Raw genomic sequence first — 6,913 nt, 5'->3', positions numbered from 1 at the left:
AAATCAGTGAGAAACATTGTTTAGTATCTTTAGACGCAAAATCATTGTTTACAAATATTCCTTTGGATTTGGCAATAGACGGTATTCGCAGGAGATGGTCGCTAATAGAGAATAACACGAAGATCCCATGTGATGAGTTTACATTGATTTTCAAATTTATCTTGTCGTCTACATTTTTTACTTTTAATAAAATTTTTTATAAACAGACTTTTGGCACACCAATGGGATCGCCTTTATCACCTATTATAGCGAATATCGTGTTGCAGGATCTGGAGAAAAGAGCGCTAAATGCAATAAATTTAGAAATACCATTTTACTATCGTTACGTCGACGACATTGTTATGGCAGCACCCACGAACTCACTCAATTTTATTCTTAAGACGTTTAACAGTTTTCATAACAGATTACAATTTACTATTGAATTAGAACAGGATCGTAGCCTAAACTTCTTGGACCTTTCATTAAAAGTACTTGACAATACAATCATTATCGATTGGTTCCATAAAAAAACTTTCTCTGGTCGCTACTTATCGTTTTTTTCTCACCACCCTATATGCCACAAAGTTGGAATTATATTTAGTATGGTAGACAGAGCGCTATTGCTTTCTCACCCCACTTTCCAACAAAAAAACTTAGAATTAATTATTGGATTATTTTTAAAAAATGGATACCCTCTAGAATTCATTTTCAAACATCTTGAAATAAGAATAAAAAATTTAATCAATACAAAATTGGCACCCACCATCATCAAAGACACAAATGATCAAGACCAGACAAAGAAGGTTGAAAACACAAAAAAATTGATGGTTGTTCCCTATATCAAAAATATTTCTGAAAAAATTACGTCTTTGCTAGACAAAAATAGATTTACAATTGGCTACAGATGCATAAACAAAATTAATAACTTCATCAAAGTACATAAAGACAAAATGGAAAGGGACTGCACTAACAATGTCGTTTACAAGATTTTTTGTAATGATTGCGATGCCACATATGTGGGGCAGACGAAGAGACAACTGAGGACTAGAAAAGAAGAGCATATAAATAATATAAAACTTGATCCTTCAAAACACTCAGTCATAACAAACCATAGAATATTTTTTGACCATTCCTTCAATTGGAAGGAAATAAAAATCCTTGACACTGAAGAAAATTACCAAAAGAGATTAATTTCCGAAATGATACATATAAAACAACAAACAAATGGACTAAACTCACAGAATGACACAGATCTCCTTCACGATTCCTACTTCTGTTTACTTGACTCACTTAAAGACAATACGAATATACGTTACTGACTCTTGCTTTAAACGGTCCTGCCTCACTTGTGCTCCGTCTGTCTTGATAACAAGACCGTCGACGATGGCGAACGTTCACAATTACCGTCGGAATAATCTATCAAGTAAGCGTTTGAATTTATCTACAAAAAAAGGTTTCAATTCATATAAAACAATAACTCCATCGTCACACAGTGAACAAACGTAGCGAATACCACGCTTAACTTACATATGGAGGCGCGAGTGAATTTTCATCATATCGTGAGCTCCCATCATGTGAGAAGAAAAGTTTGTTGCTGCTTGGTGGACGCACATGGACACACAGATGCACACGTACACACACGCATACACACACGCACACAACATTGGATATACGTGATTGCCCGGTTCGCCATCTAAACAATTACAGACGGTATGCGACAGTAATTTAAGAAAAAGAATTCAGGGAAAACTTCCGCCTTTAGATTGCGCAATGAATGTTAAGCTTCACTATATGACTGTTACTTGTTAGGCTGAAGAAGGCTAAGTAAGCCGAAACGTCCCTAATTATAATTATATCAGCTAACTGTATAATGTAATTAAAACTTTAAATTAAAAATCGCTTATTTATTGTGTTCGTCAATGTGACCAATCTTATATTATATATTATATATATATATATATATATATATATATATATATATATATATATATATATATATATATATATAAGGTACCCGAGCCGAATAAAGCCCACCTAACTTATTTTATTTTTTATAAATTCTATTTACAAAGATATTAAAGTAAACTAAATGAGAATAAAATGTTTATTTCAACCACTCGCCAAAATAAAATTGTCTTTTATATAAAACATTTTTAAGTAAACAAAAAGAAATTTTTTTAAACTCTGACATTGGGCCTTATTAAATTCTTGTGTTTTTAATAAGGCTCGAATTAAAAACAAATTGAAAATAACAACGAATTAAACATATTTTCCAACTCACTGTTAAAATGATTATTAATCACAAATACGAAATCCTTTAAGATCTATTTTACTGTAAAACATCACAATTATTTTAATTTTGTCTATAATTAATGTTTCAACTTTAAAAAATTCTGGCTTTTAGTGTAATTTTAGCTTATGGAAAGTTAGTATCATTGAAAATCGTTATTCTCTGTTGCAAGCCACATACATAATAAACAAATAACTATGGCTATAACAATTAATGTACAAGTGGGCCTTATTTATTAATTGTTTATACAAATTATTTATAAACAAGTGTATTTTTTTCAAAAACTTGATATACATATTTGTTTTTACCTATAGTTAGAAAGTTATATAATATTATAATATGTTGTAATAAACCATAAAATAATGTATACTTATTAAATTTACAATACATTTTTATAAAAACGACTGATTTACCCACTTTGTTACAAGCTTTCGTTGCATTGAATAAACAATTGCCAGTGGTATTAATTTCCTATTCAGTCTTTATCTACTTCTTATGACATATCTTTTAAGCATATATTTTAAACATAAAGCGGGTTTTTAAATGGTAAATTTAAAAGTGGGCCTTATTTAGTATTGGGCCTTATTCGGCTCAAGAACCTTATGTAACTTCTATATATATATATATATATAAAATTTCTATATATATTTTTTTATAAATTTAATATACTTCTATGCTGTTAAAAATTTCCAAATATTCAAGAAAATTCGAAAGATTTTATTTTTCTAATTTTATAAATTGTTAAGTGTAATGCATAATATAAAAATTTTTTAAAATTTTAATTTATTTGCATTAAGACTCCTAAATATTCTTAGCGACTACATTAAGGAATCCTGACATTTGTAGCGAGAAATGATATGCTGAGACACTGCGAATTCTTGCATGCTATTTTTAAATGAAAAGTTATTTTGATAAAATAACATTGTAAATCATTTTAAATAATTTGTAAAATTGTTCAAAAACTGTTTCTTTTTTTTGGCGGTTATTTATTAACTGCCGAAGAAAAGCATAGCTTGTGGACAATTTTACAAACTTGTTAACGTGATTTGTAGTGTTGTCATCAAAATATCTTTTTATTTAAAAGTAGCACACAAGAATTGTCAGCGTCTCAGCGTGTCATATTGCATTAAAATTTGATTTAATTATAATTTATAAAATCCTGTAATTTTGGATTGAAATGGATTTAACAAGTGAGTGCTGGCGCCACCGCTAGGCGGTCACGTCGCGCAGGTTCTCGTGAGTCAATTGCAGCCACAGGTGCTAGGCGCCACCGCGGCTAACTCCTCGGTTCATACTTCAGTGAGCTGCTTGTTGTAACCTCGAAACGAATACTCGCTCTCATTCTTTTCAAATGTGACATGTGTGGAATGCTATTTTACATAAGATTTTATATTTTTACATGTAAATAACAATTTGTATTGTTATTTAATCTCGTATATAAATTAAATGTTTAATTCAAATTTAATTTTTTTAAAATCTTTTTTAATAAAAAAGATACAAGAATAGTACATTATGTAAAGGAAGTACGTTTTTTGCGGCATTTGAGGAAGAACTAGCGTGTGGCATTTTTCTGTCACTACCTGTCCCGGTTATAGATTATGAAAAATCAGTGTACTACCTTCGCTCATGCATTTCAACCCTACGCTCAGCGCATGCGTCACGAAACGTGCGGAGTCACGTGACAAAAGTGCGCATGCGGAACCGTACGAGAATCTTGATTTTGCCCAATTTGCCGTTCACGGATGGCAATATCCCCCACCCCAAAGATTACCCATTTACGGTTATGTTACCAACTGTTCCAAATTGTCGCGAAAACCGTATTTCCATAAATACATATTTTTTTTAACTAAACGTTTATTATATTTTCATTAATGTATTTTGTTTTAATAAATTTATCTGGGTTTCAATCTTACTTTTAATTAATTATTTTATTTAATGTCCACACGTGCAATCGCCAAAATTCGGATTCATATAGATTCTTATAACCCGATACTAATCCATCTAAGATGATTTATATAAGATTTGAATAAATTTAATCTTTTTTGATACCAAAATTCCGGAACAACAAATAGGATCAAAATAGATTACTTTTACTTAAATCGGTTGTAATCGCTTTTTTTCAGCAGGATTGTCAAGCATAATCTGATATGAAGTAATATTTCTCCATACTCGTATATGTAAATGTATAACTCTATATTCAATCTTATATGATCACGTATAATAGTAGGTTTAAACATGAAGCTTTATATAATCATATATGATTTTTATATAAATATGTAAGATCATATATGAGTTCATAGTTAGGTAGGTCAATCATATCTGATTTTACCATATATAATCATATCCCAGATAGCACAGAACATCTTATGGACATCCGTTTTAAGTTTATTTTGTCTGCACGTCCATGGACATGAAATGGACGTCCATCGTATGTCCGATTTTGGACGTCTATTAATGGCCAATTTTTGGACGTCCATAGGATATACAGATTTGAATATTAATCGAGAAGCGCGCTATTACCGCGCAAGCATAATGCGTTTTTTGTCGCAAATACAAAGTACGTTTACATTTAGACATTTTAAAAGTGTACATCTTATTTACAAAATTTTCTAAACCTGCTCACGACGTGTTGTTTTTGCTGACTTAACAACTTTTTTACAAAAAAAAATATGTATTTATAAATATTTATTTTAATATTGTAAAAAACCGTTTTCTTAACATTAAATAAAATAAAAATATTTTTTAAAGTAAAAGAAATCGAGAATCTTTCTCAAGAATTTGTTCCGGAAATTTTCAAGTGGTTAACTATTTAAATTGTAATCGTAAAAAAGTTTAATTTTATGTTTTATAAATAATATGCTTTAATTATATGTTTTATCTTTTCAATAACATATATTAACTCGATATACAGGGTGTCCTATTTTAAATGATCTAGCCAAATATCTCGAAAACTAAACCCAGTAGACAAAAATGTTCCAGATAAAAGTTATGGTTTCGAGGGGGTCATAAGATGGTGTCATTAATTTGACCTGGAATAGTTGCTTGAAAGTCATGTGAAGGACAACTTCAATTTTTTAAATGGGATTGCCAACCTTTTATTACATATTCTTGTAGCTTATCTTGAGACCTTTTCAAAACATTACAAGAAAGTTTATTTTTGTTGAGTATTTTCCGAATTGTGAGGCTTGAAAGCTACGGTGTACTTTAACCTTCAAACGTCATAACTCTAAAAGCACTTAACAAAAATAAACTTTCTTGTAGTGTTTTGGAAAAATATCGAAATAAGCTACAAGAATATGTAATAAAAAGTAGGCATTTCTATTTAAAAAATTGAAGGTGTCCTTCACGTGACCTTTAACCCTTAAACACGTAAGTGGGTCTGAGAGACCTCATATGAAGTTTTGAACGCTTGCTATGTGAAAACGGAATGAGATAGGAGGTTTGGACCAAGACGTAAAAAAAGTTTGAAATTTCCTCTTTCAATTGATATAGTTGATTTTTTGGTCAACTAGAATACGAACGGCACGGCAGCAAAGTTTTGTTAGAGTCAATGCGACTCATATAGTGTGTAAGTGAAACTGTTTTGTGAGTATTTTACATAAAAAAATTGGACAAAATACGTTCGAATTGTAGATGTTACTCGCATATACTCTGTCTAAAGTTAAAATACTATAAAATGTTGTAGAAAAGAGTTTTTCCGAAATATATTATGAAACACATCAATTTTCAATTTTAGACACGATTTAATCAAAAATTCCTCATATTTGCCTTGTTACATAAGTACATTTTTTAATAGAAATGACAATAATATAATTTTTTTTTAAAGTATGAATCTTTAGCTTTAAAACGCCGTATTGTAAAGTTCTTTAAAATTTTTTGTTGCAAAAATATGATTTTTTTTTAAAAAGTAGATTTTTAGATGCCCAAAAATACTTCATATTCTCCATGTTACATAATTATACTTTTTAAAAGAAATGACTTTGCCAAATTTTATTTTGAAAGTGTGACTCTTTAGCTTTAAAACGCCGTATTTGAAAGTCCTTAAACGTTTGTTATTGCGAAGATATGATTTTTTGAAGGAAAAGTGGATTTTTGACCAATTTCTCATTTTTGCTTAATGGTTTTGCTTTTATAACTTCACAATAAATTATTTGTCGGCAATGCCGATTATGCAGTCACACTCCCGAGATTTTGAACTTTTGTTTAAAAAAAAAATCGTAGAAAAATATTGATTGTAATTAAAATTATAGCTTCTCAAAATTGAAAAAGTCTCCCAGACCCAAAAATGTGTTTCCGTATTTTACAGGATCGGTGTGTTTAAGGGTTAAGCAACTATTCAAGGTAGAATTAATGACACCATCTTATGTCCTCCACCAGATCATATAACTTTTGTCTGAAACATTTTTGTCAACTGGGTTTAGTTTTCGAGATATTTGGTTGAATCATTTTAAATGGGATACCCTGTACATTTGTTAACATAAAATATTAACAGATCATCACCAAGCATCAGTTCGCTGCGCTCTTACAGGTCAAGCAACATTGGGCGAGGTTACGATTTGGATGGGTGGCCGCTTGATAATTTCCGAAAAAAAATTCTTGAGAAAAATTCCTAATTTTTTTTTTTTACTTTAAATAACATTTCTA

The sequence above is a fragment of the Solenopsis invicta genome, chromosome 13 (assembly GCF_016802725.1).
Source record: "Solenopsis invicta isolate M01_SB chromosome 13, UNIL_Sinv_3.0, whole genome shotgun sequence".
NCBI lineage: Eukaryota > Metazoa > Arthropoda > Insecta > Hymenoptera > Formicidae > Solenopsis > Solenopsis invicta.
Note: the sequence above shows the minus strand (reverse complement) of the source record.